Consider the following 27,885-nt stretch of genomic DNA (forward strand, 5'->3'; position numbering starts at 1 on the left):
GCAAAATTTTTTGCTAATAATGTATCGCTCAAACTGTTAAGGTTTCCGAAATAAAGTTAAATTTGTCAATATTCGAAAATAATGCTGTTCGTGTATTTTATTTTTAAAAATAATTATCTAAGCGAGATACTTCCCTGATATACAAAATGTTGATTCTTAATGCATTGTTAAAATAACCTTCATTAATGAAACGGGTAAGAAACGTAAAACACAACAACGATATATCATGCTTTTTACAACATTTATTATGCCTTATTAAGTATGTACATAAACTTCAAAAAACAGTCATTGTTGTTCAAAATGAGAACCACCATCCCTAATGCACGCTCTTGCCCTGCATCGTATTCCTGATGTGATTACTTTTAACCTCAGTTCTGCCCTTATAATGTCAGCTGCTTCGATAATCCTTTCCATTAAATGAGCTCTAGTTCGGATTGGAACTTGATAAACAAGTTCTTTGAATCTGCCCCAGATGTGGTAGTCACACGGTGTTAAATCGGGCGATCTAGCAGGCCACAAAATCGGTCCAGTTCGTCCGATCCACCTATTGGGATAGTGATTGTTGAACCAAGCCTTAACAGCAGGGCATCCATCATATTGGTACACCATTCTTCGTCTGAGGACGACGGGTAAATCTTCTAAGAGTGGTGGTAATTAATTCTCTAGAAAGTCTAAGTACACTTGGCTATTTAACCTGCCTGGCAAGAATGGTGTACCAATATTATGAATGACCTGCGCATTGTGCACGTGCTGTTACGGCTTGCATCGTGCCCTGCATCAGAAATACGATGCAGGGCAAGAGCGTGCATTAGGAATGGTGGTTCTCATTTTGAACAACAATGACTTTTTTCTGAAATTTATACTTAATAAGGCATAATAAATGTTGCAAAAAGCATGATGTATCGTTGTTGTGTTTAACCTTTCTTACCCGTTTCATTAATGAAGGTTATTTTAACAATGCATTAAGATTCAACGAAGGGTTTTTGCAATCTAAGCAAGTAATACGTAAGGCATTTTGTATGTCAGAGAAGTATCTCGCTTAGAAATTATTTTTAAAAATAAAATATACGAACAGCCTTACTTTCGAATATTGACAAATTTAACTTTATTTCGGAAACCTTAACAGTTTGAGCGATACATTATTAGCAAAAAATTTTGCAAATGGCGTCCCCTATTATCCCTTAAAAAATTTCCATCGACCTACCAAACACCCTGTATATGCATATTATTGGAGTCAAATATGCATGTATGTGCATTTATTTGAACAAAATATGCACTTCATAAACAATTCAAATATATTAATTTCATAAAATATTACTTGTTTGTATAAAATAAAACAAAACTGTTAAGCAATTATTACTTTAAATATAGATATGTACATTGTATTTATTTAAAAAAGAATATGTGATGATGTTTTTCAAAAATTTCTAACATACAGTTGCATGCATGTGGAAGTGATGATTACCCAAAGTGGTAGAGTATAAGGAAAGTGATGAAAGTACCAAGTTCCTTAGTAAACTTAAATATCTGATAATTTTGTAACTGAACTTGCCGAAGCGGTAAGTCATATAACATTAAAATATGATCTTAAAATCGCAAACGTTCAATTAGACGATTCAAAACGTATTATCAGAGAACTTGAACGAACGATTAGTATACAGTGGCGGCCGGTCAGGGTCGGCAGTGCCGACCCACACCTTTATAGATATTATAGATTTTTTTTTAATATTTAATTTAATAAGTATTTCGATAATTTATTGTGGCAGGTAATAAGTTGATGTCATTTGTTTCTGTAAAATAAAAAAATATCTGTGAGATAATTAAGACAAAATTGTATTGGAATATTTTTACATTTTCGGAATATTATTAGTATTACGTATCAGATTGTCAAGATATACTTTTGGTACAAAAATTCACTTCCGGTTTTGAGATGGCCGGAAGTTAAAATTTACTTTAAGTTTTAGACCCCACAATGTATATATGGATCGAAAGGTCTCGTCGAGACGAATCTAAATATGTACTTCCGGTTGCGATCCGACACCGAAAGTGACCCGAAACGCGCATAAAACGTCAAAATAGAGCAAATCTGACACCGGATTCGTGATCAGCATGCAAAATTAACTGCTAAATGATAACATTGTAACAAAAAACATTGTTTTCGACGAAATATTTCGTGATATTTAATACACTTTTTACTTGCATTATTATTGATGAATGTTATGTATATTCTTGCTTATATTGTTTGTATTGATCTCTTAATTTTTCTCGCAAAATAAAAATTTCATTTAAAAAACTCGATGTCGAGTTGGTCCGCTAGTGGTTTTTAAAAGAAGTACCGTAGTAATCCCTGCGTAAGACAATTTTCAAATTAATGATCCGAAATCCCAGACATCCATCCGCCTGTGTGAATTCTTAAAAAGGCACGTTTCGGGGTTTCGGCAAGCCCATCCCAAGCTTGACGATGTACATGTAAAAATCAACGGAATGTTAGTTGATGAGCAACCAAACATACATTTCTCTCCTTATACATTTAATTGCCAAGTACGGCAAATTTAAATTTACCGATGCCTCATTTGGATTGGCCGCAAACTGTACCTTGCGAGCGCGGGATAAAATGTTATTTTGGGCTGGATAAGTACTTAGAACTTAAGTAGTGAAGTGATATTGAGTGCACGTACTGGCTTTTCTTTAAGGGATTTATTTTTATTGTCTAAAGTAATACGTTACCACTGCCGTCAATAGTTAAAGGTTAAAAGCTTTTTTGATATATTAGAAGTTTTTTTTTTAATTAAAGTGTAAACAAATTTAGGTAAATTAACCTAAAAAATGCAAGCTATGGGAGAAACTGTAAGTATTGATAAATCTGATATTGTAAATTATATTTTGCAAAATGGGTTTCATTTATTTCATACGAAGAACAAATTGTTATTAAAAACAAGGGGCGTCCTTTGCCTAAAATGTCCCGACTTATAAATATTAGTGCGAGGGGCAAGGGAAGTAATAGATCATTTTCAGATAATTGGTACAGCAAGTACTCCTGGCTTACCGGGAGTGAAATAAAAAACAAACTTTTCTGTTGGCCTTGCATTTTATTTTCGACAAATAGGGGCAAACATCAAAATCTGTGGTGTGAAACTGGTTACGATAATTTAAAGGAATTATTTAGGGCTTTACATAAACATGATATTTCGAAAGATCATACATACAACCAGATTAAATTAGATTTATTTGGAAAACAAAATATCTATGTTTCATTAGATAATGCCCAACGTGAAAATGCTATTAAACATAACGAAATTGTAAAAAATAATCACGCAGTTTTACGTTGTTTAATTGATATTGTCATTTTTTTAAGTTATCAGGAGTTATCATTTAGGGGACGATGAATCGTCCGAGAGAAATAATAAAAATGTTTAAGAAATACGATTTGGAATTTTCTAATTTACACTCTGATTCGAAGACATTTAACGGTGTATCTAAAACAATCCAGAATGAATTAATAGAATCAATTAGTTACATTTTGAGTAACGTTATCGAATCTGAGATTCAGGAAACCATTTGCTTTTCACTAGAAGTAGATGAAACTACCGACATATCATGTCAATCACAATTATCAATTGTTGTTCGATACGCGTTACGTGGTAATATCTATGAGAGGTTTTTAGGTTTTACAGACGTGAGTAAAAGCCATAAGGCAGAATATATTTTTGGTGTTTTAAAGGACAGATTAAAATTTTTTGATAAAAATAAATTGGTAGGGCAAACTTATGACGGCGCTGCCGTGATGTCTGGTGAATTGAATGGTCTCCAGGTGAAAGTTAAAACTATTGCACCGCAAGCTTTATTTACTCACTGTCATGCGCATAGAATGAATTTAGTTTTGCAGGATACATGTGAAAAAATTAAAGAATGTCGTCTTTTTTGCCAGTTTAAGCAGATTTGCTTCATTTTTCTCAAGCTCGCCTAAACGGACTAATGTTTTAGAAGTTTGTTTCGAAAAAAATGTTAACAGTTTGTCAGACGCGTTAGAATCTCGGTTAGTTTTCACTGTAGCAGATTTTCGTGAACAGCTTTTGGAAGTTTTTGATTTTATTATTGAATGCAACGATTTTGAAAGTGATATCGCAATCCGTGACGCAATCGTTTGAAAACTTTATTAAATGATTACTCTTTTAACATACTCTTAAATATTTTTAAGAAAGTGTTTACGTAAACTGATTTGATATTCAATGTTGTTCAAAATCAGTTAACTGACATTATTTATTCCAAAAATAGAATAACAATACTGGTGCAAAATCTTAAAGATATTCGTAATGATAGTAATTTCCAGTATATACGCAGTGACTTTTGGACTCGCTTGATATTTCTGAACCCCCCAAAAAAAGACAAAGGCATGACACAGAAACAGATCTCGAGAAACGAGTATATTTTGAAATTTTGGATACTATTATTATGCAAATAGATACTCGTTTTTCGAATTTTGAGGATTTGCAAATTTTTGACCTCTTTGACGGTTCAAAATTTGAAAGTTACGCCAAAGAATTTCCAAGATATTTATTAAAAAGGTTAATTAAAAATTATCCATCATTCTTTAATCAAATAAAATTAGAAAATGAAATAAAAGTTTTATGTGCTGATAGAAATATTTTCGGAAGATGGGATAAGTAACAAAATATATATAATTTTATATATCAATTCATTATAACTTCTGCTTCAAACAAACGAGATTTCTCTTGTCTCAAAAGAATCAAAATATATTGCCAAAACACCATGAAATAAGAGAGAATGTCAAGCTTGTCTCAAATGTAAACAGAAACAAAAAACTTTTAAAATCTCTCCAAAACTAAATTTTACGATGACGTTATAACCCATTTTGCTACTTTTCATCATCGTAGACTAGAGTTAATTTATAAACATGTTTAGGTTCTAAATTTATAGGAAAAAACAAAAAAAAATAAACAAAAAAAACTCCCATGATGATTGAAGTCTTTTTATTAGACGGTATACCTATCTGAGGAGACAAAAAAACCTTGCCGACCTTGTCTCTAAAGCCACGAGCCGCCAGTGATTAGTAATCAGGATTATATTATAAATTTGCTACAAAACCCAGCAAATTTGGAGGTTAAACATATGCCAAATACAAACAAACAAAGCGGTGTTGTCGGTCATCCTCCAAATTCCGTCGCTAAAAATGATGGAAAAAAAATCAAGGGTAGGTATACAAGAAACACGTGAAAATATAACAATTACAAATCAGCAAGTCTCAAGCGCATTAACGCAGGCCCAACAAAGTTTGAAAATGAATGCTATCCACAGTCTTGGTCAAAATATCAAAGTTCCCCAGACATGAGTTCTCGTGCACATTGTACGAGAACAAGGTAAATGGATCCAATTCCTTCAGAATCACGGCAGATGCAGAATTGAAGGATATTCTTTTTCAACCACAGACGAGTTCGAAGAGGTGAGTGAATATTTTTTTCGCAGATAACATTCCGTGGATAAATCTTCTAGGCAAACCAGATACGTTAACCGAAAAAGACAGAAGACATATTAAACAAAAATCTTTAGCAGACTCTGACCAGATTATTCTAGTTAATATTTTTCATGTAAACACACAAAGTTGATTAAACAAAATTTAGCTTTATATTTTTTTTTAAAATAAAGGATACAATATATTATATTTCTCTGAACACTACCTCAGAGAAAACGAATTAACAACATTAAAGCTTGATGGGTATTTTTTGTCAACTTTTTATTGTCGGAAGGTAAGGGAACATGGAGGTGTTGTAATTTGTAGCGATAATAAAATCTCTACACGACCAGTTTTCTTAAATGATATATCATATGAATATGAGGGTGAATTTTGTGCATTAGAAAATATAGATAGAAAAACTATTTTAGTAACAGTGTATAGAACCCGAAATGAGAATTTTAAAATTTTTCTGGACCTATTTGAAAAGTTATTGGTGTTTTGCTCTGCTAATTTTTTAGAAATAATAATAATTGGAGATTTCAAAATTAATTTCAAAATCGCTTCTAATGAACTAAACAGTTTCCGTGATCTAATTTCTACTTTTGGCTTAACCATAAATGAATTTACTAGAATCACAACTAGATCAGCAACTTGCTCAATTTCTCTACTTAAAAACAAAATCTGAAAAAAGTCGTAGTGCTAATACATACAGAAGACATATAACAAGTAATTGCATCCTGATATTAAAACAGTCGTTAAATAACGTTGACTGGGATTCAGTTGTTTCTCTAAAAACAGCAACAGAATTAGCTGAATTTATTACCGAAATGTATGTAAAGTTAACTGAAATTAATTTTCCAATAAAAAAATCACGAACTCATAGTAAAGCTCCAATTTCTTGGTTTGATGATGAACTAATAGCAATGCGAGAAAATCTTTCCACAGTCAAGATAATTACTGATGTTACAAAGAAATATAGTGAGTATAAAACGTTTAAGAAGCACTATAAATCAAAAATATCATTAAAGAGAAAACTGGCTTATGAGAATTTCTTTTCCAATTCAGAAAATATATCTCGTGACAGTTGGAAAGTTATAAATTATCACAGAAATAAATTTCAAAATAAAACAGTCTGTCCAAGCACGATTACATCAAAGGATTTCAATAATTACTTTACTTCAGTAGCTAAACATATTAGAAGTTCTTTTAATTCCACAAATGAAAATGTAGTCATAGATTTTTTGAAAGATGTACACTCTCCTTGCGACTCTTTATTTTTATTACCTGTTAGTGATACTGAAATCAGGAATATTTTGTATATATTGAAAAATTCACACTGCACGGATTTTTATTTCTTAAACAAAAAAATAATTGTGGAAACAATCGATATAATTATTGACAAATTAATTATACTTTATAATAATTATCTTACTGAAGGGATTTTCCCAGATGTATTAAAAGTCACAAAGTGCTACCAGTGTTCAAAAAGGAAGCTTTAGATGAAATTGGAGATTATCGTCCCATCTCAATCATTCCCATTTTCGGCAAAATTTTTGAGAGTATTCTAAATGTTTGTTTGATAGAATACCTAGAAAACCACAAAATACTTCACTGTAATCAATATGGCTTTAGAAAAATGTGTAGCACTACACTAGCTATACAGAAAATTGTGAGAGATATAGTTGATGGCTTGGAGGAAGGTCATTTTGTGTCTTTGACATTGTGTGACTTATCCAAAGCTTTTGACTGTGTTTCGCATGAATCACTGTTGGAAAAAATGCATAAATACGGTATTAGGGAAAACACTCTTTATATCATACTTAACAAATAGAAAACAGGCAGTTTTTCTTAATAACAGCTATTTTGAGTTTAACACTGTCGACTATAGGATTCCTCAAGGTTAGGTTAGGTGTACGGAGTACCTAGGTACAGCTTTTACACAATAGTACTAGTTTGGTCTAGATATTTACCTATTATGACGATATTTCATGTATTCAGGTTTGTAATGTTAAGTCGATTTACCAAGAATGTGTACGCCGTAGAAAAAAATGTTTCAAATAAAAAATGTAGCTGAGATCATTTAGAACAAAAATGTTAATTAGCACTTTTTTCGTAGAATGAACCGTTCTCTCAGAAACAACGGTCGAAGCGACCGGCGATGCTGAAAGTCAGTTATGCGCGCTAAATCTATTTTAACACATAGAGTGCCACCATGTATAAAAAAAAATTAGGCCCCAGGACCCACATTTTTTTTAGTAAATGTTTTTATAAGTGTATAAACACGTATAGGCAATCTTGTTGAAAACATATGTCTCCTTGACAATATTATTTTCTTTGTTGGTGGACAAGCGGTATCCACCAATGATTTCAGACTAATCGAATCACGTGCAGAAGAGCTGTTTGGCCTTGGGAATGCGTTCCATTAGTTTCCAGTTAACTTTCAGTTGTGAAGTGTAAAAGTGTTGATGATGTCTCCATGAAATGTGGAATGAATGTCTTTCAGAACAATCAAATTTTTCGGCGAGTTGTACAGAGTATGAACCCAGTAGCGAAGATGAATTATCCTTGGAAGATTCTGACGTTGAAATTGAAATAAATGAAGCTAGTAATAATACACCTTTTATAATACTTCTAAAGTATCGACCACTTTTTCTGTACCATCAACTTCTCGTGCACGTAATACGTTGAATGAAACTAATAAGTATGTGATTACCAAATATGCATCTGCATCTGACACTTTCGATAGCACTAGAAAACATTCAATAATTACCGAAAATTTATGTGCTGAAACCAGAAATTTTAGGTGGGATCCTGTGACTTATGAGCATTTACGAAATTTTACATTTACTGCTAATTCTGGTATTGCCATGTCGTTATATGGCAACTATGTTAAGTCGCCGTATTATTTCAAACTTTTCATTTCGGACGAGCTAATTAATTTTTTTTGTAAATAAAACCAATCGATATGCTTTACAACAACAAGAAAAAGCCCACAAAATTAAAACTAGAATTCATTGGTGGATCGATACAATCGCCGAAGCAATGAAAAAATTTGTAGGAATCATTATGTGGATGGGTATTATGCATTTTCCTGCGATTTCATTGTATGGGCAAGAAAGTTTCTTTATCCAATGTTTTATCTTCAGTTATGTCATGGAATCGGTACCAAATACTATTGAAAATGTGGCATTTCGCAAATAATGAAGCCGCAGACCAAAATGATAAAGTTTTCAAAATCAGTGAGCTATTAAAAAAACTCAACCAATCGTTTCAAGCTCAAGTTGTCCCTGGAGAATTTATCTGCAATAATGAAACTTTGGTGAGATTCAAGAGGCGCTTGAAATTCAAACAATACATAAAACACAAGCTTCACAAATTCGGCATCAAATTGTTCAAAGTATGTCTCGATGGGTGGCTACCTATATAACCCTAAAATATATTGTGGCAAAGAAGATGGAGGTCATGATCTTACAGTACCGTCACAAATAGTCCTAACACTAAGTGAAGATTTGCTGAATGCTGGACGGACAATTAGTATGGACAATTATTTTTCGAGTGTTATGCTCTTCTAGAAAAAAAAAACATTTCTCTGTAAAAAAAGTCGTACAATTCCTCTCTTCGAAAAAGCATAAAATGGTTGGTATAGAAAGTTAGCTGTGGAACTTATTGTTGATGCTGCTCTTGTTAACCCACTAACGGCCACAGTATCGAAAACGAAACATTTCTTTAATTATTTTTTTCTACGATTTTCATATGATGAATATTATAGTTTATGTATCGATCTTCTATATAAATAGTTTATTGACGTGTTTGTTATCTTAATGGTCCATATTATGTGTTGTATAATTTTGGAAATAATAATCAAAACACTCCAAATTTACTAGTATCTGTCGGTGTCTGTCGGTGTAAATTCATGGAGAATTTACAACATTGCGAATGACCCAGCAGTTTACAGTAAAACCAGCTGCTGAACAAGGTGACTCGGAATGAGATCCAGAGCCAACGCCATCCACATCTGCATGGGGTCCTCCTTCTAAAGGAAGTTTACCTTCTGATATTCAATATGACCAGACTGGTCATAATGTCGTTCGCGAAGAGGAGGGACGTAGACGGCGGTGCAGACTGTGCAAAACTAACTCTGTTTATATGTGCGGAAAATGCAAGGTTCACTTGCACGCTGACTGTTTTAGTGCTTTCTATAAAAAATGAGATGCCATAATGACGCTGCTGCCATACTACCATGCTGCCAAGTAATCACTTTATTTTATATAATTAACTATTGTAGCAATATCTTTAGTTTTTAATTGATAAAACCAAGAAATTTCATTTACACACTATAAAACGTATAACTTTCAATTTACTACATAGATTATGCCAAAGTTTTGTTAACGAAACACTATTTTGAAGTTATACTTCTATACGCACGGTCGGCGTTGGAAATTTGCATGAGAGTGAATCTGTGAAACCATTACATATGTAAGATAATGAGTAAGAGAGAGACAGGAGATATATTTTCTCTCTCTTCCTCTCTCGAGAATAAAAATGTTCCTTTTATATATATATATTTAATATTATATATATTATATATATAATATTGTATATATAATATTATATATAATATAATATGTATTAATATTATTATTTATGTGATATGTTTTGTATTATTTAAAATTAAACCTTTATAATTATTTTAGGCTTTTGTATTTCAAAATAATCACTGTTTTACCGAGAACTGTCAATTTTATAATCCGTTAGTGTCATGTCTAATTGGCAAATCCTTTACGTGTTTGGTTCATACGCCGGTGGTTGTGAGTTCGAATCCTAATTATGAATTTCCTTTTTTATTTTTGAAATATTTAAAAACCTCACGTTAATCTTATTAAATATATGTAATATACGCAAAAAAAATAAATTTTAAAATAAAATGAAAATTTACAACAAAATCCGAGTTGTTGGTTTTTTATTTTTATCTTCGTAAAGTAAGTTATGTATATTGGCAGTTTTAAATACTTATGAATATTACATTTTAATTTATATTGTATTATTATATTGAATTATGTTGCAGTGTATTTATTGTATTATAATTTTTATAATAATAACAAAATAAACAATGAATTTTACTGCAGAGTATGTGTAAATTTTTTTTGCATTTAACTCCTTTTATACATATATAAAAATAAAAATATATATTTTCATTAAAATATTGATACAATCCTTCATTTACTATACTCCTATTACAGGTCAAATGTTTATATACATCAAACGATACACCATATACCTATATAACTAATTCTTTTTCTCTTTCTGCTCTCTCTTACCTATAGCATTACACATGTAATGATTGTGCAGATTGACTCCTATATAAATTTTTAACGGCGAACGCGTGTATAGAAGTATAACTTCCACACCCGTTTTTTTTGTATATTACAATTATTATTGTTTATAATTTTAAGTAAAATATTGTTATTATGCCTTTATTTATAAAGTATATAAACTTGAATTGCAAAAAATCTGATTATTTCAATGCTTGGCCATTAATGGGTTAATGCATTTGTATTACATCAAGTAACGAAAGACAAAATGGTAATAGCAAAATTCAGGGAAAACATCATAAAAGGTAAAAAGTCAGATTTCAATGCCAATTATTACTACCTACATGTTATGACTTTTTAGCTTTGACAAAACAAGAAGCAACTGTCCCACAAAAAGTTTCAACTAAAAATCATTCCTTTAATGACATGGAAAAATGGCAAATTTGTGCAAATTGCTACAAAGAAAATGTTGCATTCATGGATATAGTCCAGTTGTCAGAGCGTTGACCCCTAAAAATCATACGAACAAGCTGAATTTTGTAGAGAATATTAATTTTGGGACCCAAAAAAGATGCAAAAAAGTTTACTACTTTTAGCCCGGACTTCCCCCTAAAACTCCCCTCGTAGGGGGGAAAAACTCAAAAAAAATCAATTTACCAAGAATCTGTACGATGTAGAAAAAAATGTTTCAAATAAAAAATGTAGCTGAGATAATTTTAAACAAAAATGATTATTAGCATATTTTGTGTAGAATGAACCGTTCTCTCGGAAACACCGCTTGAAGCGAACGTCGATTTTGAATGTCAGTTACGCGCGTTCAATAAAATTTGTATCAGCTGGACGGTAAAAATTTTATATCTTTTGATTCAAGTGACCTACGACAAAAATCAAGTTGCGTTTTAAAGATAAAGAGTTCAGCTTTCGTATGCAGTTTTTGTATTTTGCCGCAAATAAACTCAGTTTTTATAAAAAGTTTAAATAAATAAACGTGGCGCGAGTTTTGCCATTTCTTACGAATCTCGTTAGAGCAATAAAATTGATCACTTTCATTGACCATTCATAGTAAAACTTGATGATGACATGAAATTTCAATCTTGAGTTGAGCCAACAAATATAATCCATTTAAAATACGAATAAAAAACGCAGAATTTAATGTTTTACATTACAACGGATCGTTTGCCTTCTTCTTCTTATAGTGCCGTGCACCTATAGTGCGTTGGCAAATTATCTTAAGCCGTCTTTTGCGGCATACAAAAGATCGCCAGTGTTATTTTGATGGTTTGCCACGTCGCGAGAAATGCCTCCAAGAAGACGGTTTTTGGGTGTAGTTTTATAGCAGAAGTTTGGTTCTTTTGAAAAACTTAATAGTGTAATTGAAAATAAAGTTTTAAAAGTTTTAGACCGTTTGTTATGTGAAAGTTTATAGACCGTATTGATCTCATGAGAATCATAAAAAATGACAAAAATCGCGCCACGTTTATTTATTTAACACCTTTATAAAATCTGAGTATATTTGCGGCAAAATACAAAAATTGCACACGCAACCTAAACTCTTTACTTTTAAAACGCATCTTGATTTTTCTTGATAGGACACTTAAATCAAAAGATATCGAATATTTACCGTCGAGCTGAAACGACATTCAAAATCGACGGTCGCTTCAAGCGTTTTTTGTGAGAGAAAGGTTCATTCTACACAAAAAGTGCTAATAACCATTTTTGTTTAATATTATCTCAGCTACATTTTTTATTTGAAAGATTTTTTTCTACGACGTTCAGATTCTTACTAAATTTATTTTTTTGCGTTTTTACCCCCCTACGAGGGGGATTTTAGGGGGAAGTTCGGGGATAAAAGTGATAAACTTTTTTGCATCTTTTTTGGAGTCCCAAAATTAACATTATCTGCAAAATTCAGCTTGTTCGTATGATTTTTAGAGGTTCAGTAGTATTTCCGTCTCTGACGACTGGAGTAATAGAAAGTCATCGAAGAATAAAACAAAACAAAAAACTAAATATCGGTGCCAGTCTTGCGAGAAATATTTTTCCTTTGAATGTTTTTTTCTAAAACATAATTTTGTTTCTAAAAACTAGTTTTATGTTCTTGTTGCCACATAATTTTTTTATCCATTTGTTTTGCTGAAAAAAAGTTTGACCATGTGTAGGCAACACAGAAACCAACTTTACTATCTTTTTTGTATATGCTTTATAAACCTCTTCATATGCATTAGTCAGTGGTTTGGTGCATTTACGTTATCCACCGTTGGTCTTTGAAATGCCCAAATATTACTCTATCTCCCGGTATCTTACACGGCGGACATCCTTAATAAGCTGACGAACCGCATCATGTTTTGCTGTGTAACTGTTGTCTCACAGTATTTCCACCACAAGAGAAAAAACCTAGTAACTTTTGCTCGATTACATAATATACAGGCAAAATATCAAGTGGTGTATACAAACTTAAATGTGGCGACTGACCAAAAACTTACATCGGTCAAACTGGTAGAACTTTTATCAAACGTATAGCAGAACATAAAAGTACTTTCTATAATAGAAAAACAGATTCTACATACGCACTTCACCTTCTAGATCATAATCATTCTTTTAATGACGAATTTCAAATTCTTCACATCCAAAATAAAGGCCATAAGCTATCTTTATTAGAATCTATGGAAATTAACAAATTAAAAAATACAGACAATGCTGAATGACCAACTTGAGGCAAACAGCTCTCCACCTATTCAGTTAAAGACTATAAAGTGTAAACACATACTAAAAATAGATCACTTGCGAAAGGCACTCTGCCGAAACAGCTGTATTGATAAGATGTTATAATAAATTTTGCGGAAGTTTTGCAAACAGAGTTTTCAGTGATTTATTGTTATATAAAATGAATTTCCATCAAGTAACAGTCGAATCCACCACTTGTTTACAATAACATTATTATGTGCCAAAAAAAATTATTAATTTATTTCTTTTGCGCCGCCCATGATTGACAAAAGAACAGACAATCAGCCGATTTTATACTTGTCCAACTGAGATTGTAAAAACAATACAAAATCTCCACATATTTATATTGCTTGCTATCCCGATAGCATTCAAACAAACTACTAAAATATGTTGTAACTAGTCAGTTTTATTTACATTGTGATTACATAATGATTCATAAAAATTAACCTCTATACTGTAACAAACAAAGAATTATTATTAGTGTTTTGTCTCTTTTTGTTTGATGTGGAGGTCAAGTTCATTTTACATAATACTAATTATTTTATTGCAATTAAACGTAACTAGTAAATAGTACTAATTAAAACCGTTTTCGTTATTTATTTGTTAATTTTTTAGGGAGTTATATATATATATATATATATATATATATATATATATATATATATATATATACAGGGTGTTTCAAAAAGGTATGTCATAAATTAAATCACGCATTCCGGGGACAAAAATAAATTGATTGAATCTAACTTACCTTAGTACAAAAGTGTACACAAAAAAAGTTATAGCCCTTTGAAGTTACAAAATAAAAATTGTTTTTTTGCATTATCTCCTAAACTAAAAATTGTTTTTTTTGCATTATCCCCTAAACTACTTGACATTTTGTAATAAAAATGGACACGTTACTTTCTTGTTCTGAAAGCATTTTTCATACAAAAGAAACAACAAACTTTTGAGTACGTTTTGAGTACAAATCAAATGAATTTTGTGGCAACATTAGTTTAACACATTATTTTTAACTTATTTGCCTCTTATCACTTTTTCGAAAAACTAGTTTTTTCCTAGTTGGCCATAAAATTACCATAGTTTCTACGGATACAATAATTGCAAACAGTTCCATCAATAATAGTCAATAATTTGAAGCTATAGAATGCTTTGAATGCGTGCACGTCACAATTTATATTAAGTGACGTCACTTACATTTAAAATTTCCAGAACGTCAACCTTAGAGTTCAAATTTTACTAACACAGCTAATAGTACGAAACCCATACGGAGCTGCTCGATCTTTCATAGGCGTCAACATGGTATAATAATGAGAAAAATGTAATCATCATTATATTGGGAATTTTAGAATTATATTGATTAAATAACCAAAAACATTTGTTATTATTAATAATATAAATTTTATGAAATAACTCTAAGTCGAATATTCCACAAAATAATAATTTTAATTAAATATATTAGACAATTGTACGCAACTGATACGGGAATACTTCAATTTTTTGACAGTTCAGCGTGTGGCAAAATTGTTTAAAGTGTTGCCGCTTTTTTAGAGTAAGAATTTTGTTTATGTTTTGATTTCTTACACAATTTGATCATAATATATTATATATTAATAAATTATATTTATAAATACATATTAAATTTAGATTAATAGCTTTAAAAACTAATTATTGTTGTGTATTGTGATTGTGCTATGCCAAAAACAACTAAATAGTATGTAGAAAGCTGATAAGCTTTCATATAAGATAGATTATTTTGAACAAGAAATAATGTCGGTAAGAGGTAAGTTTAAAATTTAGAATATATAATTTTGTATTAAAATCTTTTCTTATGTATTTTAGTGTGTTGCAGTAGTCTTAAAACTAAGTGTATTTACTGTTAATATAACAGTTTGATAAATAGTTGACTTTTTAAAAATTCCTCACTTACTAACTATTCTGATATTTTGGCAACGCTGCGCTGTGGGGTTCTGACGTGGTAAATCTTGAATGACGTGCACGCATTTTTATATGAAAAATACTATATCATTTATTGTGTAAATAAGATTAATATTAAAAATTTTCATATTACAATGGCCTACACATTTCAGGAAATGGCAGATATACATTTAACTTTGGGTAAGTTGGATCAGATTAAATTATGATTTCAATAAACTATCAGGAATATCGTAGGTGAATGTCAAGGAAATAGTGCAGCAGCCGCAAGGCGTTATGCAGTAAAATAACCCAATCGACATACACCCGATAGACGATTATTTCTGACCATTGATCGTCGTTTAGGGGAAACGGGTACATTCCAACCGCAAGTTGCTGGCAATAGTGGTCGTCCAATAATGGATGCAACTCAAGAAGACATTTTAGAAATCATTGAAGAAGTCCCTGGAACTAAAAGGGTAATAGCTGCTCAACTAAATGTTAATCACGTAAGGGAAGCCGCCGAAACGCCTCCTTCCTTGGAGACGTTTGAAGGATCAGCTGCTTAACAACGGTTCAAGAGTTATTGGTTGAAGATTATCCTAAAAGGATTGGATTTTGCGATTGGTTGTTAAAGGAAAACACTCGAAATGTTAATTTTATTAGAAATATTTTGTTTACCGACGAGGCTACCTTCAGTAGAAATGGAATAACAAACCATCAAAACGATCACATTTGGGGCGACGAAAATGCTCACGCCAAAAAAACGACTCATCACCAAAGGACTTTCAAAGTTAATGTTTGGGCAGGAATTGTGGATAACAATCTAATAGGCCCAGTATTTCTTCCCAGCAATTTAAATGGTGATAATTATTTGCAGTTCTTGGCAAACGATTTACAAGAGTATTTGGAAGAAGTGAATATTGCAATAAGGCAAAATATGTGGTTTCTACAAGATGGCGCTCCACCGCATTACGGTGGATTGGAAGGTGCGTGACGCACCTATTTCTTAGCCACCCAGAAGTCCAGGTCTTAACCCCATGGACTTTTGCTTTTGGGAGTTTATGAAAGAGAAAGTGTATTCTGTAACAATAGAGGACGAACAACAATTGAGGGTTAGAATAATTCAAGCTGCAAATCAATTTCGTCAGAAAAATATGATTTTTCAGCGCATTCGGTTTTCCGTATTAAAACGATACCGAATGTGTATTGAAGAAAATGGAGGTCAACATTTATTGTAATATAATATTTATAGAGGTTATAGACATTTTTTGTACTTGTTAATTCATTTAAGCCATTTATTTAGTTGCACGTAATTTTTTAAAGGTTAATGAAAAGGGCCGTAACTCAATAAAAACTGTTTTTTTTTTTTAAAAAGTGATAAGAGGCAAAAAAATTTTAAAACTAATGTGTTAAACTAATGATGCCACAAAATTCATTTGATTTGAACGTACTCAAAAGTTTGAGGGGATTTAGGGCTGCACACCCTCCCTTAATTTTTTCCTGTGCGCTTAGATTTTGTTGATTCTTTTTTATGAAAAATGCTTTCAGAACAAGAAAGTAACGTGTCCATTTTTATTACAAAATGTCAAGTAGTTTAGGAGATAATGCAAAAAAAACAAATTTTATTTTGTAACTTCAAAGGACTGTAACTTTTTTCGTGTACACTTTTGTACTAAGGTAAGTTGGATTCAATCAATTTATTTTTGTCCCCGGAATGCGTGATTTAATTTATGACATACCTGTTTGAAACACCCAGTGTAGAATATGCATCACTGTTGCACTTAAATGGCAATATTTATTTCTTTCAAATAGTCAATCAGCAATTTAATTATTCCCATATCATGGAAACTCAGTAAATACTCTATTATCATCATCATCATCATCAACCTGTATGCGTCCACTGCTGCACATAGGTCTCCCTCAGCTCTTTTCATCTGTCTCTGTCTTGTGCGACTTGCATCCAGTTATTTCTTCAGATTGCTACACGCTTCAGATCGTCAGTCCATCTAGTTGGTGCACATCCTCTGCTCCGTAGTGCTTCATGTCTTGGTCTTCACTCGACAACACGTTTTGTCCATCGATTGTCTGATAATCTGGTGATGTGTCCTGCCAATTCCATTTTAGCGACGCGATTTTTTCGATGGCGTCTGTTGTTTTTGTTCTACGACGTATTTCTTCGTTTGAGGTTCGATTTCTCAGAGAGACATCCAACATCTGGAGCTCCATAGCCCTCTGAGTCACGCGAATCTTATTCACTACCTTTTTTGTGAGTGTTAATGTTTCCGCTCCCTAAGTGAGTACAGGTAACACACATTGGTCAAAGATTTTCCTTTTGAGGCATATGGGTAGGTCCGTTTTAAATACATAGTTTAATTTACCAAACGCTTCCCAGGCTAATCTTATGCGACGTGGGAGCTCACATGTCTAGTTATATCTGCCCAACCGAATTTCATGTGCTAAGTACTTATACGATGCAGTCTGCACAATATCTCTTCCATCAACAGCAATATTTCGATTTAGCACCAGATTAGTCATTATTTGCGTCTTGTTCATATTAATCTTTAGTCCGGCCTCCAAGGAAGCGTGGTATAATTTTTCAAACATTAGTATTTCGTCATCCATACGATCGGCTATGGACGATGTTATCTGCTAATCTCAAATGACTGAGCTTCTCTCCATTTATGTTGAAACCATGCTCGTTAACATGATCAGATGTGCCTTCTTACAAGTATGTTCTAAAAGTGTTACTCCTAGCTGTATATAGAATTCATTTTTTTCTTGTTCAGATAGTCTTACGCTAGCTGTGGCATTTTGGTAGGTATATTTGATTATAATAATCATGAATCCTGAATGTTTTGCTTGTGTGAGTCCATTTTAAAAAAGAGGTAAAAACAAATTTAAGATGAGCATTTGGTAACGAAATATTAATCCAAATGTGTAATAAATATACAAATGTGTGGACGAGCGTTCTGCAATGGTATGTTTAAACTTCTTCAATTTAGTTTTATTATATTAATGTGATTTTTTTTTAAATTTCAAACTTGTTATATAAAAATTATTTCAATTATTTTGACACACTTAAATTTTAAAGTTAACTTTAATTCATCTAGTGATTGTTAAAAGTATGCCAATATTATACGTATTAGCTTACATTTTCAAATTCATTTAATTGTTTAACTACTAAGGTCTGTTGGCTTCAAAAACTAGTTAACTTTAGAAATAGAAGAAGAACTGTCACACTTTAACCTACATTAGCTTGTCAAATTTACCTCTTAAAATACCAGTAGACAACAAAAAACTCAATTCCTCTCCTACCAAGCAATATAGTTACAACAAGCCCCCTTTTTTAAAGTTTTATGTCTGTTTTGTCCTTTTAATTGTGTTCTGTTTGTCCCTAATTGTGTTTTAGTTTTATAACTAGCGGACCAACTCGACATCGAGTTTTTTAAATGAAATTTTTATTTTGCGAGAAAAATATACAATATATACAATGACCGGAAGTAAAAATATTTTTATCAATAACTCAAAAACTATAAATGATAATTTCGTGAACTTACATTTTTGAACTCTACGTTGAATTCTCTATTGATTTGACTAATAAAAACGAAACCGGAAGTCGACCTCAAAACCGGAATGCAATTTTTAGTTCATCAAATGTCGACATGGATATCATTTAGCAGTTAATTTTGCATGCTGATCACTAGACTTCGGCAAATATGCATATTGCATATTTTGCATATTGTGCATATTTTATGCAAATATTTCATATTTTAGCATATTTGTATAAAATTTTGCATAAAGTGCATAAAACTTCAGATTTTTATACTGTATTTGAAAATTTTTAAACATACCAATTTATTTCAATTCTTGTATAAAATTTTGTAGTCATTTTAATCAAGAAATGATCTAAGTACGTAATCTCTACAGGTACAAAACATTTACAATTTCAAAGAAGATCAATTTAAGTAGCCCTCAACATTCTTAGAAAGTCTCGGTCACTGAGGCATTCAGTTATTGGATAATCGCTAAGGGTTCGCTCATTTGCATTTTATGATCTAATCCCCAAATCTATCTACAATTTATTGAATCTTAACAGCAGGTAAACGGCTAATAGTTTTGTTCCTAATTTAGGGATTTTCCAAAATCTCCCAGTTTATTGAATTAGGTACCTAAACATTTCTAATTTGATGCTCAGATTTGTAAATCATTTTTGTTTTGATATTCAAAGCGTAAACACTCGTTGTGCGTAACAAAAAGGAAGATTGTGATTTTATAATGCCTAAAACAACCAGTGCTTCAACTTGGATTAAACCTTATAAAGAGCTGTCTATGGATATGGGAAAAATCTACTGTTCAGTCTGTGGCAAAATTGTAAGTATCTAATATTTTCTATTAAATATCTAATATTTCATACATACAGGGTGTTTCCAAATGACACTTACAACGTTTGACTGTAGATACTTCTCGAAAAATTGAACAAAACGATATAGTTAATGAGGGGTCAAACTTATTTACTTTTCGAGATACAGGGTGTTAAAATTAAAAAAAATTAAATTCTTTTAGTTAATAACAACAATAACTTTAAAACCAATAAACGTATTTACTTGAAATTTAGTACTCGTAGGTTGTTTTTAAATGAAAAATAGCTTCCTTTAGTGAGAAAAAATTGTCCATGGTACAATACAATGGTGTGTATTTAGAAAAATTTTTCACCTTTACTTTTTTTTATGAAGTCAGCTATTCTAAAACACAATTATTTTTATTGTAATTGAATTAACAAAAAAAAAACTTTTGTTGAATTTTAAAATAAGTTATATGATGTACTAATGGTTAGTAACAAAAACTAATTTGTGGATTAATACTGCATTTAAAACACTTAGCGAGTGTTTTTTTTCCAAACCAGTTATTTGAGTAACCAAAAACACCTTGTATATTTTTATATTTTAAAGGTTGGGTTAAAATAAAGGTTTTTATTTTTATTTATAGATAGCATGTGAGAAGAAATTTCAGATAGACCAACATGTGAGAACTGCTTCACACATTGCAAAAAAAGGAAAAATAGGAGGAAAACATCAAACTTCAATGGCTAAATGTTTCCAATCTACTTAAAAAAAATTAGATGAGTAAGAAACTTTTAATGAAGACTTGTGTCGCGCATTAGTGTCTGCAAACATACCGCTTTCAAAATTAGCAAATGTAAATTTTAGTTCGTTTCTAAAAAAATATTGCAAACTTAATGTTCCAAGTGATCGGTCTCTAAGAAGAAATAATGTGAACGGGCTATTTTCGTCGGTGTTAATTCATATTAAGGAAGAAATTGCAGATAATTATTTTTACATATCTGTAGAGGAAACCACTGATTCCTCAGGAAAGTATATTGCTCATTTATTGATTGGTGTTCTTAAAGAAGATACCTTACCAAAATCTCATCTTATTTCATGCCAGCAACTTGAGAAAACAAATGCTTTAACAATTTCGCGTTTTATACAAGAAACATTAGCAACTTTTTTTCTTCCGACAACTATTCCTTCTAATAAATTACTGCTTATTTTATCGGATGCTGCTCCTTATATGGTGAAAGCAGGACAAAATTTAAAAATATTTTTCCCAGATTTAATACATGTTACTTGTGTAGCGCATGGATTAAACAGAGTTGCAGAGGAAATACGAAAAAAGTTTCCTCTTGTGAATACCATGATATCCAGTGTCAAAAAAGTATTTCTTAAATCTCCTATAAGAATTCAACTTTATAAAGAAATGCTACCTAACATTCCTCTTCCACCACAACCTATTTTAACGCGATGGGGAACATGGTTAGAAGCAGCTAATTTTTATGCAGATCATTTTGTTAAAATAAAGAACATAATTGATACGTTAACAGATGAAAGTTCCCAATCTCTTTTGGATTCTAAACAAACTTTTCAGAGTAACTTGCTTCAACAAGAACTTTCATTTATAAAATCAAATTTTAGTTTTGTTCAAAAAACAATTACTCAGTTAGAATCACCAAAACTGTCATTGTTCGAAAGTACAGCATTAATAAAAGAATTTGCGTCATGTTGTCGGAACGGTAGAGGTAATATTGGAAAAGATATTTTAAAAAAATTTGAAGCTACTATGGAAAAAAATAAAGGTTACCATATTCTTTCTGAAGTAGTCAGTGTTCTAGCTGGAAATATTTCGGAAAGAATTAATTTAGAACCAAATGTTTTGGTTAGTTTGAAAAATGCTCCCGTTACATCAGTTGATGTTGAACGAAGTTTTTCCATATATAAATATATGTACTCAGACAGAAGCCAAGTTTTTGTTAGAAAATTTTGAACACCACTTGGTCATTTATTGTTACCATAATTCTAAATAAGTTTATTCATACTTAAAAATGATGTAGTTACTTAAAATAAATGTAAATCTTAATGAATAGTAGGAAATATTTAGTTATGTACACTTTTTTTTTTTTAAATAAAATTGTTACTATTTTACGATTTTTTTATTTATTTGTATGCATATTTTGTAAAATATTTGCATATTTTCGGGTAAACACGTGCATATTTATGCGCATATTTTCTACATTTTTATTTGCATATTTGCCGAAGTCTACTGATCACGAATCCGGTGTCAGATTTGCTCTATCGACGTTTTATGCGCGTTTCGGGTCACTTCCGGTGTCGGATCGCAACCGGAAGTACATATTTAGATTCGTCTCAACGAGACCTTTCGATCCATATATAAATTGTGGGGTCTAAAACTTAAAGTAAATTTTAACTTCCGGTCATCTCAAAACCGGAAGTGAATTTTTGTACCAAAAGTATATCTTGACAATCTCATACGTAATACTAATAATATTCCGAAAAAATATTTTAATTATCTAATATGGTTTTTGAGTAAAGTGGTGGACAAGAAAAGGGCTTAGCGTTTTAGTATATAAGATTTTAACATTTGACATCACAATTCTTTGCCTAACAGAAATTAAATGCTTTTATCCAAAAGTTGATAATTATAAGTCAAAAGAAATTGCACACCCACAAAATAGTACAACTACTTTCATTCATTGTCATATAACTGTCCTCTTTCTGTATAAAAAAATTTCAATAATTTAGATTTTTAGAATTTTGAATAGATTTTGCGAAATTTAATTTGTTTATTATTATTTGTTTATTATTTTGTTTTAAGACTTTTTTAAAAATGCGCTAATTTCTAAGGCTTTTCCAGATAATTTGACTGAATGGATCTCAATAATCCGGGGCATATTTTCGTCGTTAAGACGTATACTAATACCCTAAGGAAAAAAGTTTAAAACAATTATATTTATGCACACAAAATGATTTAATAATAAATAGCACTTTTAAGCTTATAAACATTTAGAAGAAAAGCTTCCTGTAAGTCTTATCACATCAACTAATTTGAATGTACTATTGTTTCAGTATTTCCACATAACTTAATTAATATCTGGTTCGGCATTACTCAGATACAGTCGAAGATCAGGTTCTACATTATGTTTGTTTCTATATAAGTTCTTAATATTTAGCATTGCGTAAAATCAACTCTCGCACAGGTATGTTGTCGAAAAACGTATCACGTATTTTAAAGCGCTTTTTACAAGAGAAGGGGAATCAAAATTCTGTCTTATCCAAAATTCACCAAGGTCGCATTGCTTAACGTCTAATTTTAGTTCACCATCACACGACAAATCAATTAGTTTTTCTTGTTCAGTTGCACTTAAATCATATGTCGACGACTCAATAAGAAAGGGATTGCGTATCCATTCAAATTCAGAATAATTTTCTGTGAAGTTAATAAATTTTGCTTGATTCATTTATCACAGTGAATCTTACAACGCACCATAACAATACCTCAGAATTAATATTAATTTGATTATCTGTAACATAGCTTTCTCGTTTTGGAAAATAGTGGAATAAGTTATTTTCAAGACTTGTTTTTACAAGTTCCAGCTTCTTTATGAACGATCCAACCTTATCAATAATATCACAGTATTAATTGGGCGCGGGTAGCGGGTAGGAACTACTTTGAATAGTCCTATCAGGGAAAATGAATAAATCCCTGCCCTCCGCAGATTCCAGGTATTTCCTGACCCGGGAAACTAGTACCTGCTTAGGGTCCCTTGTCCAGGGTCATGGATGAAGTCCACAACGGCAGCCACGGCAGAGAATACCTTCGGTACGGTGTGGATGGCGAAAGTGGCAATCCCTTGATTTTAGGGATTGTATAAAATCACTCACCAACCCGTCTAGCCAGCGTGGTGTTTTAAGGCTAAAAAACCTCCTAAACGGAATATGGCGATATCTAAAGCAAAAGGAATGGGTCCCCAGGTGGGTAGACCATACATTAATGGCAAATCCCACTCCTTTGTAAAAAAGGACAGCTTCATGGAATCTGGGGGAAGCAAGAAATCGCTAAAAACCACACGATTTAACATCGCACCTCTAAATTAAGGTCCTTAAGCAACGATGAAAAAGTCTACAACAAGGGCTTAACACTAGAGTCCGGTAACGTCCTATATTACAAAGGGCAAGATGAACAAAGCCTAGATGGCGTAGGATTTCTAATTTCCAAGAAATATGAACATAAAGTAGAGCAATTCGTAGTAATATCTGAAAGAATTGCAATAATTAGGCTAAATGTAAACGAGAACATCTCCCTGAAAATTATTCAAGTATACGCTTTAACCGCAGCAAATCCCGAGGAAGAGAGAGACGAATTTATGAGAAAATTGCAGAAACTAGTATGAATTATCACACCACGTATACGATGATAATAGAAGACTTCAGCGCTAAGATCGGACAACGACTTGAAAAAACCGAAAACTATATATGACAGTTCGGCTCTGGAGTTAGAAATGAGACAGGATAAACCTTGGTTAACTAAAACAGACGGAAAAACTGGAAACGAAATAGATGACATACTGTGTAACGAAACAGATAGCATACAGGACGTAAGAGTAATAAATACGGGGTCAGTAAGTAACGCTCACTAAATGGTTAGAGCCAAATTAGAGATAAAACATAATAAAAATAGAAATAAATTTAGAAAAACTTGGAATATAGACACATATAAACTAAAATCTAATACAGAACAATATAAAAGCAAGTTAAAACCCGCGAAAGTATTAAATCTAGATAAACTTAGCTTAAATGAAATCAATGCAGTCAAAACAATTAAAGAACTATTAAATGCAAGCTCAGAAGTAACCGCTAACAGAAAACGAAAATCCAAAATAAGTGTAGTCACAAAACATGCTGAAACAAAGAAAAAATCTTCCGAGACAAAACAAAAGAGACACTGCAGAATTTAAGGAACTTAATCGAGTAATAAGAAAACAGATAAAAGAGGACATTAAAAAACATCAAGAAGACCGTATAGAACAAGTAATAGAGAAAAACCGAAGTCTCAAATGAACTAAACCGAAACTAGGAAAGAAAAACATAATAACCATTAAAAATGAACAAGGACTACTAGAAAAAAGTAAATCTGATATAGCAAACTCAATTGAAAAGTTCTACGCCGATCTGTATCGATCCAGAAACGATCCCCGTAACTCCTCAAAGCAGAACTTGAAAAGGCAGATAAGAAATGTCAACTCAGAAGTGATGCCTGAAATAAGCCTCGAAGAAATAGAAAGAGCAATAAAAGAAATAAAAAGGAATAAAGCTCCTGGAAGCGATGGAATCCTAGCAGAAATGTTGAAGGAAGGCGGAGAAGAAGCCATCACATATCTAAAAATACTATTTAATAAATGTCTATTCGAAGGCAACATACCCGAACAGTGGAATACAGCTAAAACAATACTAATACACAAAAAGGGAGACACCACAGACCTGAAAAATTATCGGCCAATTTCACTTCTGTCACAACTTTACAAAACATTTACAAAGATTATTACAAAGAGGTTAACAATTAAATTTGACGGATATCAACCAGTAGAACAAGCCGGATTTAGAAAAGGGTACAGCACCTATGACCATCCATATACTTTGAAAACCCTAATAGAAAAGACTAACAAATACAATCTCCCATTAAGTATGGCTTTTATAGATTGTAAAAAAGCTTTTGATAGCGTAGAATTGTGGGCAATAGAAGCATTAGTCAACAACCGGATCGACTCCAGGTACAGAATATTAATACATAATATTTGCGAACAAGCTGAAATGATAGTGATGTTGTGTAATGGAATCGAAACAAGACCAGTAAAAATAAAGCGAGGCGTAAGACAAGGAGACACAATATCTCCAAAAGTATTAACAGCTACCCTAGAAGATAAAGTCAATTGTAAAAATGGTATGGGCAGCATTCGGAAGACTCTCATATGTACTTAAAAATAAAAATATACCTCAAAGACTGCGAACCAAAGTGTTTAATTCCTGTATCCTACCTGTGCTTACATATGGAGCTCAAACCTCGACATTCACTAAAATAAACATGGAGAGGATCAGAAAAACTCAGAGAGCTATGGAACGACAGAAGCTCACTCAAAGACCATAAAACCAATGAAGACATTCGTAATAGAACAAAAGTAAAAGATGCTGTCGAACAGGCAGCTAAACTGAAATGGAAATGGGCTGGACATAACGAACGTCTTAAGGATGCCCGATGGAATAAATCGGGAATTGGCGGCCATATGAAGCCAAAAGACCACGAGGAAAACCGCAAATGCGCTAGAGCGATGATATTAAAAGAACTGTAGGACCAATGTGGAAACGTCTTACAAACAACAGAGATAAATGGCGAGAATTAGTAGAGGCCTATATTCGGCAATCCGAATGCAGAGAAGAGCTTAAAAAAAATAAAAATAATTAATTAGGTGTTACTTTTATTACACATATATGATGTTAATTACAGTTTAGTAGTTTGGCGCAGAAAATGATAATTCCTGATTGAGAAGTATAACAAATTTTTATATTATTGAAAATTAACAATAAGTGCATAGTTTTGGGTGGAGTTTATATCGTTCATGGTATATCATGGGCAGTAACAGCTTTCTAACAATTGAGTTCTAATTCTAACGTAAGAAACAGTGTACAGTTAATGAAATATTAAATTAAATTCATATAGTCTTGAAACTCAGAACATAGGTTCCTCTTGGTATAAAGAACCCTATTAAAATTTGGGTCAATAGACTTCTCATATCCTCATACTTTCCTTTTTCTACTTTTCTTTTTCTTAAAATGAAAGTCCTAGAATCTCGAAACTTGGTGCATGTGCCTCTCTTTTATTTAATGAAAAATCATACAAAATTTGAGGTCCACTGTTCTTACCATTTTCTTATGCCTTTCCTTTTTCTTGAAGGAAAGGTCTTGCATTCTTAAAACTTGGTACACAACTTCCTATTCATGTTAAGAAGAAACCTATTTAATTTTGAGTCAATAGGTCTTATTCTTCCTCTCATATTCTTATGCTTTATCTTCTTCTTGAACGAAAATTCCTAGACTTGAAACATTGTACAAAGGTTCCTCGTTTTGTAAGGAAGAATCATAGAACTTCTTATTTTTTTTTATACTCATGCATTTTATTTTTCTTGAAGGAAAAGTCCTACACTCTTAAAACATGGTATATAAGTTTCTTTTCATGTTAGGATGAAGCCTATTGAATTTGGTGTCAATAGGTTTTCTTCTTGTCATATTCATATGACTTTCCTGCTTCTTGAAGGAAAATCATAGTCTTTAAACTTAGTATATAGGTTCCTCTTGTCTTTCAAAAATTATGTTGGGTTTTTTGTGATAACAAATTGTATTGGTTTATTGTAAAATAATTGCACTATCAACTTTATAATACAACTTTATAAAGAATTATTTACTACATCAAATTTTCATTTTTTCAGTTTCAAATTTTGAACATCTGTTAAATAAAAAATAGATTAAATAAAAGCCAAATATAATTCATACTAATCAAACAATTTTCAACTCGTCAAGTGTTACCTATTTGATATAATATCAAAGGTACACTGATACTGAAACAGTTATCATTGGTAAACACACACAGATATAAAATTCAAACAAAGTTTGCTACAACTACCTTATGCACAGAAAACTGCATTTTTTTAACAAATATGTTCATTTGTATTTTGTAATGTGTTGCTTTGTAGATCCATGCTCTGGTTGGAAAATATATTTGAGATAAACCTTTTTTCCTAAATTAAATTAAACAGTTGGTCAAACGCTTAGAAAAACAAAAGAATAGAACACTTGTTACTTTCTACATACAAACCAAATGTACAAGTACACAAAACACATAGGTATGAACTAATAAGTTACTTATTTCAATTATTTTAAAGCTTTGTTTTCATCTTTCAACTTCATTTTATTTATTCACAAAAAGAGCATAACTATTGTAAACACAAGGTAAACTTCTGGCAATAAGTTTGTTGGCAATGGATCCTGATGCAACCAGTTAAATAAAACTATTTTTAAAACTCATACAAATATTGTTTTTGTGGTATACAGTCTG

The 27,885-nt window shown here is 31.7% G+C and overlaps 1 protein-coding gene across 1 annotated transcript in view; it reads right to left on the reverse strand.

Moving 5' to 3' along the window:
• The window catches only part of LOC140450276 (probable ATP-dependent RNA helicase DHX35), a 332,996-nt gene that overhangs the window by 304,404 nt on the left and 707 nt on the right, over positions 1 to 27,885 (reverse strand). The window lies entirely within an intron of this gene.

Source organism: Diabrotica undecimpunctata, chromosome 9, assembly GCF_040954645.1.
Source record: "Diabrotica undecimpunctata isolate CICGRU chromosome 9, icDiaUnde3, whole genome shotgun sequence".
NCBI lineage: Eukaryota > Metazoa > Arthropoda > Insecta > Coleoptera > Chrysomelidae > Diabrotica > Diabrotica undecimpunctata.